General features: G+C 36.2%; 3 protein-coding genes across 4 annotated transcripts in view; all 3 read left to right on the plus strand.

Annotated features, from left to right (window-relative positions):
- LOC131321037 (dammarenediol II synthase-like) overlaps positions 1-15,457 on the plus strand; it is a 132,703-nt gene that overhangs the window by 109,199 nt on the left and 8,047 nt on the right. The window lies entirely within an intron of this gene.
- The window catches only part of LOC131321040 (basic leucine zipper 34), a 55,846-nt gene continuing 45,067 nt past the window's right edge, over positions 4,679-15,457 (plus strand). Inside the window, exon 1 of one of the 2 annotated variants that reach the window (XM_058352059.1) lies at positions 4,679-4,820. The gene's annotated coding sequence lies outside the window, so the exon portion shown is untranslated. The remainder of the gene's footprint in view (positions 4,821-15,457) is intronic. The other variant, XM_058352062.1, reaches the window with a different exon arrangement.
- LOC131321033 (dammarenediol II synthase-like) overlaps positions 15,101-15,457 on the plus strand; it is a 31,468-nt gene continuing 31,111 nt past the window's right edge. Inside the window, exon 1 of the mRNA XM_058352039.1 lies at positions 15,101-15,325. The gene's annotated coding sequence lies outside the window, so the exon portion shown is untranslated. The remainder of the gene's footprint in view (positions 15,326-15,457) is intronic.

The following is a 15,457-nucleotide window of genomic DNA, read 5'->3' on the forward strand; positions in this document are numbered from 1 at the left end:
ATTTAAAATCATAAAAACAAGTGAAACAAGTGAATCCCTGAGTCTCATGAATCCCTAAGTCTCATGTCTTAACTACCATGTCAACCCAAAGGATTGAGTAGCCTACTATGTCGAGGCTATGTTTCAGTGTAGGACTTCTATATTCTCTTCCAAAATACTATTACAACCTAGCTGCGATGCCTTAGCCCCATCCGCTAAGAAAAAAAATTATTTTTTGAATTAAAGGTAATATATTAGGAGAGTTATTCTTTTCTATTAGTTATTCTATCTTTATTACCAAATCAAAGAACCAAACCATACATATACAGATATTTAAAACGATGAATTCAAAATCGATTAATCCTAGAAATGATTATTCGGATGTATCATGGAAATTCTTTGAAAGAAAAGAATCAATGCAATTTTTATGGGGTGGAACAAAATATTTCTCATTTCTCCTTCGAATCGATTCTGCCTTTTGGTTTCCAAAGGAATGTTGTTATGTTGCCTTAACGGGTGAATTAATAATGACTTGTCTCGTAAAACAAAAAATAAGAACCTTAGCGAAACGGGCAATTCGTGGAGTTCATTTAAAATAAAAATGCCTTACACAACTATTTCAGGGGTAATTGTGTGAATTATATGACCAAGACAAGCTAGAGTGATAATATTAATGACTATTTCATCTGCATAAGCATGCATAATTAATTAACCACTAACAAATAAAATATAAGGGTGAGCATGGGCCTGATGATTCATTAATATTGTGTCAAATCAAGAACTAATCAATTCGTGCAGTTTAGTTCTCTAGGAGTTTGTCTCGCATACATTTAGTAACAGGCCAGTTTGTCTTTTCAAGTCGAGGATATATATTCTTTACCCAATAGTTCAGCCTTCAAACTTGTACAATCTGATCGTCATGCATTTCATTGTTGATTGTCATGATCACAACAACCTTTGAATCGGTTTCAATCTCAATTTTATTCATTCCGAGGCCAAGATATTCTCGAATGTCTCTGTTAATATCCAATAGCTCTCTGCCAGCAAGCTCCAACAATGTGTGATATATGTATATATATATACACACACACACACACACACTGATATACAGTCAGTCTCAAATGAGGGGGTCCTTATTTTAGTTAAAATGCGGACCTCCTCATTTCTCCCATTTTCTTATCGAAATTCGATGATCCGAACCGCTCAATGTGTTCAGAACGTGATTTTAAGGGTACCAGCAAGAAATCGGCAAAAAAAAATGACCTAGAAGGGCTTCATCCGAGCAGTTTTTGTTTGAACCGTTCAATAAAAAACAAACAAAAACTGCTTGGATGCAGCCCTTCCCGGTCTTTTTTTTTTGATGATTTCTTGCGGGTACCCTTAAAATCACATTCTGAACACATTGAGCTGCTCGGATCATCAAAATTCAATCGGAAAAGGGAAGTCCGCATTTTATTAAAATAAAGTGGTCCTTACGGGAGACGGACTGTATATATATATGAGGAATTTTCAAGTTAGGGATCCCTCATTTTGCTAAAATGAGGGACTTTCATTTTCCGATCAAATTTTGAAAATCCGAACCGTTCAATGTGTGCAGAACGTAATTTTAAGGGTCCTTGCGAGAAATCAACAAAAAAAATGACCTGGAAGGGCATCATCCGAGCAGTTTTTTTGGAACCGTTCAATGAAAAATGCTCGGATGAAACTCTTCCCGGTAATTTTTTTTGCTGATTTCTAGCAGGGACCCTTAAAATCACGTTCTGATCACTTTGAGCGGCTCGGATCATCGAAATTCAATCGGAAAGGGGAGTCCCGCATTTTAATAAAATGAGAGATCCCTCACCGGAACCTAACTCATATATATATATATAGGGGTGGTTCCGGAGACACTTAAAAAAACCCTTAAAAAAACACTTCATAGTTCCCGATCGAATTTTGATGATCCGGGCCGCTCAATGTGATCAGAACGTGATTTTAAGGGTGCCCGCGAGAAATCAGCAAAAAAAAAGACCGGGAAGGGCTTCATCCGAACAGTTTTTTATTGAACTTTATTGAACGGTCCAATAAAAAACTGCTCAAATCAAACCCTTCCCGGTTAGTTTTTTTGCCAGTTTCTCGCAAGCACCCTTAAAATCACGTTCTAAACACATTGAGCGGCTCGGATCATCAAAATGTGATCGGGAACTATGAGATTAAGATTTGGAGTGTTTTTTTAAGGGTTTTTTTAAGTGTTCCCAGAACCGTCCCGTGTATATATATATATAGCTCACTTACCATCAAACCGCAGTGGTAAGTGAAGTGCGATTGTTGCTTCCTTTGTACTTCTACGCATTTGGAGAGGGTTGGAGCCCTCCTTCCTTCTTCCTCTCTAACATCTAACAATACTAACCTGCTGATGATTTGAAAAAAAAAGACTACCATCAGACCCAGTGATCTTCACATAAAGAAGTCTTCAACTGTAGTTTTTCAAAATCAATCCTTCAACTACTATTTAATTTGCACTAATTAATGTAGGTTGACAAAAAAAATTACTTTCAGTTCTCAAATGAAAGAGCAAGCTGTATCCAGTTGAAAGCAAAATGCTAATTGTCACCTATTGGGTCGAAGTCAGACAAGTGTGTACTTTTTTGAGATGGGGGTTAATTAAGTACAATTGCTTAAAGGGCCAATCTGGGAATTCTTTTAGCACCAAGTGGCAACTCTTTCCTTTGAATACTGGACAAGAATTAATTTCTTATGCACCCACGAATCTTCCCAAATCTGAGGACCCAATTATAACAAACTAAAGAATTTTGTTTTTAATGGAGTGTGGCCTAATCTCCAGAAACTACAATAATTAAGGTCAATTCGGCAAATGTTGATTATCTGCATGCTTGTTTTTTGGGTTTATAAAGTTTAATTGTGATGGAGCATTTTCCTCCTCCGGCAGCTTAGCTGCCTTCAGCATTATTGCCAGGGATAGTGGTGGAGTAGCTCGGTTGTGAAGGGTTGGTAAAATTGTAAGGATCTCTTCTGCCATTTTAATTGAAGCTTGGGCATTGAGAATCGCGTCTGGGGTTGCGGTGGATATGGGATGGGCTATTGATAATCCCATTTTTGAAACAGATTGCCAGGTGATAATTAACTGCTTTAATGGACTTAATTAACTACTTTAATGGACTTAATTCCGGTTGTATATGGGAGATAAGGGTTATGGATAGAAGACATCAAGGTTTGGGTGTCTACGAGGAGCTATTCTTTCTCTTGGTGCTGCCGCGAGAAGAACAAGGCAGCCCATTGGCTTGCCTCTAATAGTTTGAATAAGAGTTTTCTTTATCGACACTCAGATTGTATTCCGTCTGGTTTAGATGCTCTCATTGCTAGAGATTTGTCATCTTAGTTCTCAAACTTGTATCACTTGACAACTTCAAAAATAATAATAAGAATAAGAATTGTACTAATTTTTTAATTATATTTATTCATGTGAATTTATGTATAAGAGTAATGCAATGATTTCACACAAAATATGCTAATGTTGTGACCTGAATCAACACCGGAAAAAATGTGACGATAAGATAGAGAGTGGGAAAATTAAATTACTGCACCTTATATGTACAAACCAATAAAATATTCATATACAAAGTACTACTAAATGAGAAACAATTTTGGCAATCCTTTTTTCATGTAAATATTAATCCTTATCTTGTTCCTTGAAGGGAAAATTAGTCATAAAGACGGTAAAATAGTTTTTATTTAAAGGAAAGACACTAGTAAAATTATTTTCAGTGGAGATCTTTCAATTTTTTGAGTTTTTTTAGCCATAAAGTCAAAATATATTTAGGCACTTTCATGAAGTTTTATGATGCATTTTTCTATTATAGGATTCGGTATTGCTATTGTCAGCCCACTGGGCTGACGATAACCATATTAGAAGACAAGGAAAACACGTATTTCTATATACTTTTTATACCTTTTAATATACATTCACACACTCACTATTGTCAGCCCATTGAGCTGATTTTAGAAATTTTCAAAAAGCAAAACAGTAAAATGGGTGGGATGAACTGTGTACAACTCAATAGTGTGGTCTGTACACTGCTTTTTCCCTACTCCACCAGTCACTCCCCCCACCAATGGGATCCGATCCCTTCTGTGCCGAAAACTCCGGACCCTTTGTTTTGGTATTTGGATTTTGAATTTTGAGTAATAAGTGGAGAAAGATAGAAATTAAGAGAAATAAAAGTACTGATTGAGAAAAAATTTATTGGGGACCGTTTGCAGTGAGAGAATCTAAAATCTAAAATCTCCAAACGAACATGGTCCCAGTGCCTCAAGGCCGAGTGGGCATCACGTGGAACCCGCGTAGCGCATCCGGGTAGTTTATTTTGGTTTTGGACGGCTCAAATTTGAAGAGAAAAAAAAGAGAGAGAAAGAGGAAAGAGAGTGATGGGGTAAGAGGAGAGAGAGGGTTTCGATCTGGACCGTTCAACACACTTTTAGATTACCCGAATGTGTTGCTCGAACACTATGCGGGTACAGTCACGTAATACCCACCCAGTACCCAAAAATCACTCGTGCCGAAGTGTTTTTCGGTCATTTAATTGTGTAGTTTTGTTTTACTACTTCTATATTTTAAATCCAATGCCCGGAAAATATCTCCATATTGTTTTGGGCACAGAGCACCTGCCTCCCAATGGAGTGTGTCTGTCGATAGTGTACAAACAAATTCCCGAAGAGTAGAGTTGAAAGGAGCCTCGACAATATATCTTGTGCAGTATATGAAGCATTGAGTTGAGCCCCATTCTTTCATCTTCTTCTCTCTCTATCTGTTGCAGAAGAAAAAATAAAAGAGAAACCAGAAGGTAAAGCCAAGTTCCTCAACAAATTCGAGAGTAAAAATCGAAACCCATGTTTTGTATTAATCCAAATTACGAGGGTTATTCTCTATATTTGTTTTTGTTTTGGTAACTTCAATCCTACCCAAGATTTCGCTTTATTTCCCCCATAGCTGTGTTCGGTTGGTGAGAAAACTGAAGAAAAGAAGGGAAAATAATTTTGCAATAAATGTGGACTGCTTTTGGCGCGTACGATACTGAGTACTCCGTGTTTCATCTGCATAAGCATTCAAAACCAGTCCTCTAGCAAAGTAGGAGCAGTTACTCCTAAAATATAAAACCATGGGCCTGATGATTCAATAGTGATTTTTGCATTATATTTTTTATTGATGGTGCTTCAATTTTAATGTAAAGTTACTAGTAACTTTATGAACAAAGTAGAGTACTATCAGTAAAAAGTGGAGCGCAAATATCAACTTCCTTCAATAGTGTGTTAAATCAAGAAAAAATTTCAGTGTCGGGTGAGTACGACGTGGTGCCCGCTTGGCGCATCCGAACAGTCAATTGCATTTTTGGATGGTTCGGATTTGAAGAGAGAAAAATGAGAAAAAAATTGTTTGGGTGAGATGAGAGAAAGAGTTTCAATCCAAGCCGTTAAAAAGTGTATTGGACGGTTCAAATGTGCTGAGCGGGTACCAAAAAGTCTTCAACTATAATTTCTAAAAATCAAAAAAAATTACTGTACCACTCCCTTTCAGTTCTCAAATCAGCACCAATTGGCCACCCTCTCCCACCACCTCCAAATGTTGCACCCCACTCCTCGCTCGCTGCTATAAATACATCCCTCTCTCCAATCCGAAAAACACAACCCACGAACATCACCACCACCACTGTATTCAGAGAGGAGAAGATAGAGAAAGCTTGGAACTCCAACAATGATGGTCTAGAGAGACAAAACGAAGTAGGTTTTGGTTCCGCACTCATCCAAACACAAATTCGAGACACACCAACTCTAGCACGACCCCGAGCACCTCCGAACCAATCTCCAATCACCCAAAGTCAGCTCGGGCGTTCTGTTGCTCCACCATCTTCTCCTATTTTTCCAAAACCATTTTTTGCTTTCTCGGACAAATTCGAGGTAGAATAATCGCTTTACTACTTTCTCCTACGTATATTAGGTGATTGTGTGTGTTTCCGGTAGTAAAAAATTTGTAGATTTTTATTTGTGTTCAGGGAGGGGCAAGTATTGGCAGTCGTCCCTGCAAGAAGAGAAAGAAACACTACTATTTTATGTTTAAAAAAAAATTCCTATGAAAATATATAGGCTCGCCCCTATGTAGAATTTTCAAAAAAATATATAATAGTAACCTTTGAAATACGAGGATACCAACATTAATTACTAAAGGCTAATGACTAAAACATAACAAAAAATAGAACTATAGGGTTAATATTGTGAATATTCAAGTAATAAACTTTCACCTTTCATTAGATAGGTTTAGTGTTTTACAGTTTTATTTCTTTTTACCCTAAAATCTCAATGGCACACCAAATCCCCTTCGCCCCCCCCCCCCCCCCCCCCCAATTTCGAGAAAATAGCATCGGAGGAGAAGATATTTTGGAAATCCTAAGTAATTTTGGTGAAATTTAAGTTGTAGATATGTCTTTCCTCAATTGTTGTTCTAAACTTCTACTAATTCTTTATTTTTTGACTGGTAAAATCAAGTAATATAAAAGCCCATGTACCAAATTCGTCTAGTTGTTATGAATGAAAAAAAAAAGAAGATGAACAATAAAGGAAAACAAGACACATACATCAAGATCGATCCCATTAGTTAAATTGATTTATGTATTTATGTTATTTTGAGTTTTAATGTATTTACATGATTATGCATGTGTATTTATATTATTTTTCTCGCATGCACAGTCGCTCTTGCGTGATGAAATTTCTGACTCTGTCCCTATTTGTGGTTGAGAAGTTGTTAAGTGTTTCCGGTAGAGAAAAAATTGTTAAGAAATGTCAAATTGTCTCCGGTAATGATCAATAAATTGTTGATGAATTTGTAAGTAGAGTTACTGTAATAAATAAAGTTTTTGTTCACAACTTTTTTGTTTGTGAAAACGAGATGGTAAAATGCTGAAACTTTTTTGCTATAGTAAAATGCGTGAAATTTTTTGCATTTTTTTTTTTTTTGTTAATGTTGCGGAGTGATGGAAATCGAAAATAACGGAGAACCGCTTCCAGCCGAGGTGTGGCGCGGCTTTGACAGTGAAGAACCGAAATGGGTTTTAAAAACATTTGTTAAAATAACACTGTAGTCCTCCTAATTACCTAGTCTAATGTTTTGGCTCCATGACTGATTTTCTTTTATTACAACTTCATTATTACATTAAAAAGTGGAAAGATAAGAATGTTTAATATCACACACTGCTGCCTAGTATTGATGTTAGCATAATGTTCATAATAAGAAAATGATAACTCTAATCTATATAAGTTATTAGGACATTTTAAAAGTAATTTTTTAATACAACAAATGTGAAGAAGAATTAAAAATATTTTAGAGTATCAAAGACCCAAATACCTTTAATAAAATTATTGGCTAGTTTATTATAACTATAGTGATAATAAATTTTTTTTTTATAAATACAAATCATGATTAATTTTATAGAAAACAAATGTTTGAAATAAAAATAGTAACGTGAGTAACATCAAAAATGTTAACAATTGATTTGTACCCTATAGTAAAGACATGTAGATTAATAAGTTAAGAAAATTATTAATTTACTTGTTTAATAAAATTACGGTGCATATAATAAACGTAAGGGCGTCGGTCCAATCATAATACACTACGTGTTTTACGTACTCGCACACTATTAATTGATATACTTGTTATCTCATTGGAATGTATTATATTATGAGTTGAGTTTTATTGATGAATAACGGTGAACATGCTAGATTCGACTTAGGCACATGGGATGGTTATAGACGTGGATAAGTAAAGGATAAAACACTAAAGTTGATTTACGATGTTGGGTGCCCATAAAGGACCCTAGCTAGTACTTTAAAATATCTTTAGATGAGTTAGAAAATGGTAAAGGACTTCGGGTACAGTATTTTGAAAAACCGTAAAGGATTCTTGAATATGGTACAATACCGAGTGTGTGGATTAGGATTATGGTAATTAAAGTACTCAGTGTGTAGAGTTGTGAGACGGTAAATGGATCTCTGTATTAAGATGATGCGACCTCTAATGCTTGAGATGTCATGGTGAGCTATTATCCTATTATGGTTGTCGACGAATCTGTATTGAATACATAATTTAGTTGTATTCGCTTCGGACCTCGTTGCAGAACAAATAAGAGAAGAGTTATTTCTTGGGATGGTCAAAATTAGTGGATGTTAGAGGAATGGTGTCTTGTGGAGAAGAATCCAGAATTCACTTAAGTTAACAAATAGTAAAAAAAGAATAGCGTGTAATTCTTCTACAGTACTCGACTTATATATATATATATATATATATAGCCTCTTGACTGTTATATTGAATGACTCTTTAACTATAAAGTAAGAGATTAATAGGGTTGAGATTATCTACTGAGTGTCATCACTCACAGTACTACGTACGTTACCATGGCATTTCACGCCAGGTATAGAAGATAGAGCTAAAGGATCATATCAACTCAAAGACAACTTCTAGAAGAATCAATCGTATCTGTAGTAGCTCTATTAATTTCTCTCAGTTAATTTTAAAGTATTGTAATTAAATTAAGCTTTCGTTGTTATTTCAAGAAAATGTCCTTTATTTAAGAAATTATTTTAGAAAATCGTTTAATAACGTGTCCGAAAATCAAGATGTTATACACAGGCAATCCTAATTCTTTTCTCTAATTATTATTTTGTCTACTGCTTTGGTCAATTATTACCGCATTTTTACTACCTTGTCATGGCTTGCAAAAATGGCTAGCATTTCTGTGAAAAAACCTAATGTTAACCCACGTGTTTTGCATAGCAAAAGAAAACAAACGCGTTTGTCCAAATAGTAGTATTCTGTCCGGAAACATCGCCCAAAGGCCAAGCTGCAAGCACAAACAAGCCCCCCAAAAAACGAAGAAGCTAAAAAACAATGAATTGGGATGGTGTTGTGTAGTAGTGTGAGCAGCACTGTGCTGTGCACTTCCGAGCCGTCGGATCGTGTATTCGACAGTTTGGATCTCATCTTGGCAATGAATGGCTCTCGATCGTTGGTTGCCGAGATGAGATCCGAGCCGTCGGATGCACAATCCGACAGCTCAGAGGTGCGCAGCACGATGTTGTGCACCTCACTGCACAGCACCAACCCGAAGTCCAAAAAAAATGCTGAAAGCCAAAAAATAACCTGGAAAAAAGCTTTCAAAAATATTGTTACTCCTATTTACGGCTTATAGATTTTAGGTTTAAAAAGAAAAAAAACTTTTTCGGAATTTCAATTTTTGAATCGTTAATGATATAAGCACATATACGTATACATGAAAAAAGGGTGTTTAGATCAAGCACCATGCACACATCGGATGCCATTGATTCCCGTGTGAGCCCCTCGGTATTTTTTTTTAAAATTTTTGGACGGCTCGGATCGGCCGTCCGGTGGCCGGAGACGGCCCGGCGCGGCCGGTCGGTACGGTTTCCCTACAAATGGGTCGGTGCACATAGCATGACTCTTTTTGAATGCATCAAATAGAAGAACCTATATAAACATGGTATATTTCTAAATTGTGAGCTTATGAATGCAAAGATCTAGCAAATCCCCTGTGTAGTTACTAAGAAAACACTTATTACAAAATGTAGAAGCTAAAGATTGTTGAAGGCAAGGGAACATATTTGTTTAGCACCAACAACTACATTGGTAGACAAATTTGGGAATTCGAGCCTGATGCAGGAACACCGGAAGAGCGCGAAGCAGTTGAACAAGCTCGATAGGAGTACAATGGACAACTTTAAAAAAGATCGAACCCGAGCCACACCCTGTGCTGATCTTCTAATACAGATGCAGGTAACTACAAACTCCAACTTGTATCTGATTTTTTTTTGGGAAAATTTCACTGACCTCCCCTAAGGTTCTTGACACAAAAAGAGATCTCTCTTGAGATTTCTAAAATGCCACTGACCTCCCCTACTTTTGAAACAATTATCAAGATTCCCCCATCTAATTAAATGAGCATAAACAGTGTTAGTCTTGAAGAGAAAAAGACTTAAATGCCCTCTATGGTCAGCATCTCATTTGCCTTATTTGTTTATTTCTATTCCTCCCCTTTGTCCATTGCTTTCACTATAAGCTGTTAATGGAAGACCACCCTATTCTATATTCTCCATCAATGCCCAATTGAATCAATTGCCTCAAACTTGTTGCAATAAATTTTTGCATATGTACGATCAAAAAATCATAATTTTTTGCACACACCATGCCAAGTATCCTAGTTTTACCCTAGTTCCATCCCCAATTTCCAATTCCACTACGGGAGGTTTGGCTTAATAACCCTTTTGGATGATTTTTCGTTTATTCAAATATTTTTAATTTCAACTTTCATTAGTTTTGTGTTAATTTTGTAAATTATTGGTTCCTCTCATCCAGATGAACTAACAATCCACATAAAATTAACGCAAAACTGACAAAAGACCAAAAAAAAAAATTTGAACAAAGACAAAAAAATCGTAGCTAATAAAAAAAATGTGACACTCATTAATAAATATGTTGCAATTTTCAAATTGCTATTTTTTGAATAAGAAAATAGCTATGTTCGGTTTTCTTCTCAAAGAACCTTTTTTTTAATATCTTTGATTGCTTCCTAATTTGCATTCTTTTTTTTAAATTGTTTTATAATTTTGTCAATTTCTTTTCACTTTTTGGCTATACCTAAAGCAGTTCTATCTAACAAGTGAATTTTTTTTTTTTTTTGAAAATTCTTAACAAATTCACTAGAATGAAAGGGATACTATAAAAACAATGGACATGGCAAATCAAAATTGGCACCTTTATTCTTTTTCAGTTAAATTTTTGTAATTCTTTTACTTTTTAAATATGTTTGGACTTAATGTACCCAAAAACTAGGGAGAGAGAGAGAGAGAGAGAGAGAGAGAGAGAGAGAGGCCAAAATTTGAAAAACAAGTTGATTGAAGGCACAAAAAAAAAGTGTGAAACTCTATATAACTTTTCCCTCTCAAAAACTCAGAAATGAAAACACAACCAAACATATCCTTATGCACGTTATTTTTCAATCCAATTACGCGCCAGACATGGTGTGCACAGATTGTACACAAATGACTTGTGGGGCCCATTTCGGAGTTCCACACAAATAATCCTTCATGTTCATAATATTAAATTAATTTTTCAAGTAGCCCTACAAAAAATCAGCTCAGTTGGATTATTGTAATTTTTTTAATCTAATTTTCTAACTTTTTCATTTAGAATCAAAATCATTTTTCATTCAAAATTCAGGATCTTGATTTTAAATGAAAAGTTAGTAGATTTGATCAAGAATTTACAGTCATTCGATTTTCGATTGAGCAAATTTTTTACAACTACTTGAAAAATTGTAAATTTAATGAACGTTCAGATTGTTTGTGTGGGATCTCGAAGTGGACCCCACAAGTCATCTATGCACGCCATGTTTGTGCGCGTAGTGTTTTTTTAATCATTTTTTGAAGTACTTTGCATAAAATTAAAGATTTCAACTTTAATAGTAGACTAAAATTTTTGATGGAATATAATATAGGGAATTGATTTTCACATGCAATACCTTTTTTGATATCCACACTTTCTTTTTTACTTTTTAGTGTTGAAAGTGTTTTTTTTTTTTTTTTTGCTAAAAGACAAAAAAGGGTTTGTGGATATAAAAAGGAGAGTGTAAAAATCAATTCTCATAATATATACAATGTATAAACAAATAGTTCTATACCATGTGGGTATATATTTGATATAATTATCTGACATACGTATGTATAACATCGATAAACATTAGTGAATGATTTGTCAAAATATTCTTTAGAATAATTTGTGAATAGTTTGAACTATCAGGTTCTATTTACTTTTCAAAATCATATTGAGAGGGGTGAATATTAGATTTAGTATGGAAGAAAAGCATTGGCTGTTTGGCCACGGTTGCAAGGGTAATTGGGGGATTTAGGCTTGTAAAATGTGATGACATCATGATTTTCTGTTAAAAACTTAACGGCGACTTCACAGACGGGGAATATTGATAATTCTTTCAAAAGTAGGGGAGGTTAGTGGCATTTAAGAAACCTCGAGGGACGTCTTTGTCTGTGTTAGAAACCTCAGGGGAGGTCAGTGAAATTTACCCCTTTTTTATTTTTATTTTTTTATCTATATAAGTTGTGTTTGTTTGTCTCCCTGTAAAAAGACACAGAAAAGAACTGCTTTTTGGCCTAATAATCTTTTGTATTTTTTTTGCATTTATGCTTCTTCTTCTTCTTTTTTTGACCTGTTGTGCTGATCTTCGGTCGCAATTGAGTGCTGCCGTAAGTTTCTCTAAAATTAAACACCCATTTCCTTTGATAGACCATAAAAAGTAGTGCAATTTCTTTGTTTACAGCTGAAAAAGGAAAACAAGAACATCGATTTGAGTATACCAACAGTGAGATTGGGGGAGACAGAGGATGTGAAGTATGAGACCGTGACAACTGCTTTGAAGAAAGATATTCGATTAAATCGTGCAATCCAGTCAAGTGATGGCCACTGGCCTGTTGAAAATTCCGATCCCATGTTTTTCACTCCTCCCCTACTAAGCTCTCTCTCTCTCTCTCTCTCTCTCTCTCTCTCTCCACATATATATATATACACACGCGCGCGCGCACACACACACGTAAGTACATCGACAATTGTAGCGGACTGCATAGCGGTAGTGTGATACCCAGTCCGGGTATTTTACTAATTTGAATGTTATGACGGGTTTGGTGGATTGTAATATCCACACTTTTCATTAATATTTCACCCGTGCATTGAGTAAGGAATTTGTTTCATGTAATTAGTAGATTTAGTGTAAAAATATATGATTTTGCATGACAAGCCGTAGGTGGCGATTTTGTGAGGGGTGGGCACGTGAAAGTGCAATGGCTTTGCATGAGTGATGAGAAGATAAGTGTGGTGAGAAAAGATAAGAAGACAAGATGAGATAAAAGACAAAGGGGTGGATATATGTCATCTTTATAATCATATTTGATGAGTCAACTCACAAGGATAGTGGTATATATTAAGGAGAAAATGGGTTTTTGGGTGGTGGTTTTGCCCTGGGAGTAAAATGAAAGGGCAGTTGGGGGGAAAATATTGGGAGAGGATGGATGACAGGGGAAACATAGTAAAAATGAAGAATGAGGAGTTACAGTTTAGAAATGTTGGCAAAGTGAACAGGAGGTAAAGATGAGATGAAGGGCAAAGGTAAGTTGAGGAGAGAAGGTTATGTGGGAGGTACTTTTTCGTGTTTCAATTTTTTTCTTTTATTTTGTTCCCCACTTTTTTGTCTTTGATTGGTATTGCCCCCACCCCTAATAAACAAATACAAGATCAAAGGAGTCTCAATTTTAACTTCTCTCTCCCGTTCTTCTTCAGTAGTTTTCTCTCCCTCTCTCTCTCATAACAAATCTCCCCCTTCCTAACCCCACCTTGCAAAGACAAATCTCCATCCCCAGAATTCCCAACCTCCCCATTAATTCCTTCACTTCATAATGATACGCCCCCCCCCCCCCCCGCCCCACAAAACTTCGATAGCATTTCCACCTCCTCCTTCCTAACCCCACCTTGCAAGGATAAATCTCCATCCCCAGAATTTCCAACCTCCCCATTAATTCCTTTGCTTCATAATGATACCCTCACCCCCCCGTAAACTTCGACTTCGACAGCACTTTCACCTCCCCCTTCCTAACCCCACCTTGCAAGGAATAATTTTGTACAGTTCAAATTTTGGGTTACTCCGTAATTGATTTATGGTAGTCAATTTGTGGGTGGGTTTCGGTCTTCTGATTTTGGACAGAGAACTGTGGAGAGAGAGGAAAAAAATAGTACTGCAATTGAATTGAATAGAGTTTTATAAGGATAAAGATGATAATAGAAAGGATCGGTGTGGAGTTGAGAAAGATTTGAGTAGATAAAATTAAAAAAGTGGACTGTTTGGTAGCTAAAATACATTTTCCTTAGTGTACATGCTCTAACAAAGTAGGAGCAGTACTAAGTAAAAACCATGTGCCTGATGATTCAATGGACGCGGGGGCTCTGCTGTCCATGGGAGGCGGCAGGCCCTACCCATCCCTCAAAACGTTTGCTCTCTTTCTTTTGCAATCTTATGCAATCTTATGTGGTAGACACGTGATTACGAGAGTTTTAGAAAAAAAAAAATTAATTATGTCTCTTTAGAATAATATGATCATAATAATAAAATTTTCGCACCGGTTCAAACAGATTCAAATTTGGAGCACTTAATTTTTTAACCATATTTTTTAATATATAAAAAATCTAAAAAAATTAAGCGCTCTAATTTTCAATCCATTTGAACGAGTGCAAAGATCTTATTGTTCTAATCATATTATTTTAAAGGGTCACAATTAAATTTTGTCCCTAGGACTCTCATAATCACGTATCGCTCCACAGGATCCTAAATAAATAGCATATACTTAATTATGAGAGACCTAGAGATAAACATTAATTATGACTTTTTAGAATAATATGACCAGAATAATAAGATCTTTGCATCGGTTAAAATAGATTGAAAATTTGAGCGAGGATCTTATTATTTTGATCATATTATTCTGAAGAGACATAGTTAAATTTTATTTCTAGGACTCTCGTAATTAAGTTTCTGCTCCATAGGATTGCAAATAAGGATGACAAGAGTTTTTTTTTCCTCCCAAAACGCTGCCGTTCAGGGGCTGGGTAGGGGCTGCTACCTCCCATGGACAGCAGAGCCCCCGCATCCTAATTCAATAGTGTGTTGAATCGGGAAAAATTTTCAGTGCGGCCGGGTGGGTACCACATGGTGTCCACTCCGCACATCTAAGCCGTCCATTGCATTTTTGAACAAATCGAATTTGAAGAGAGAAAAAAAAAGTGTTTGAGTGAGAGGAGAGAGAGAATTTTAATCCGAGCCGTCTAAAAGTGTATTGAACGGTTCGGATGTACCGAGCGGCTACCTCAAAAGTCTTCAACTATAGTTTTTGAAAATCCAAAAAATTACTACTCCCTTTCAGTTCTCAAATCAGCACCAAGTGGCCACCCACCCCCACCACCTCCAAATGTTGCACCCCAGGCCTCACTGCTATAAATACACCCCTCTTTCCAATCCGAAAAACACAACCCACAGACACCACCACCACCACCACTGCATTCAGAGAGGAGAAGAGACAAAAAGCTTGGAACTCCAAGAATGGTGGTCTAGAGAGAAAAAACAAGTGGGTTTCGGTTCCGCACTCATCCGAACACAAATTCGAGACACACCAACTCTAGCACGACCCCGAGCACCTCCAAACCAATCCCCAATCACCCGAAGTCAGCCCGAGTGTTCTGTTGCTCCGCCATCTTCTTTAATTTTTCTGAAACCGTTTTTTGCCTTCCGGACGGATTCGAGGTAGAATAATCGCTTCACTACTTTCTCCTACGTATATTAGGTGATTGCATAATGATTTTTAGGGG

The sequence above is a fragment of the Rhododendron vialii genome, chromosome 3a, assembly GCF_030253575.1.
Source record: "Rhododendron vialii isolate Sample 1 chromosome 3a, ASM3025357v1".
In the NCBI taxonomy this organism is placed as follows: domain Eukaryota; kingdom Viridiplantae; phylum Streptophyta; class Magnoliopsida; order Ericales; family Ericaceae; genus Rhododendron; species Rhododendron vialii.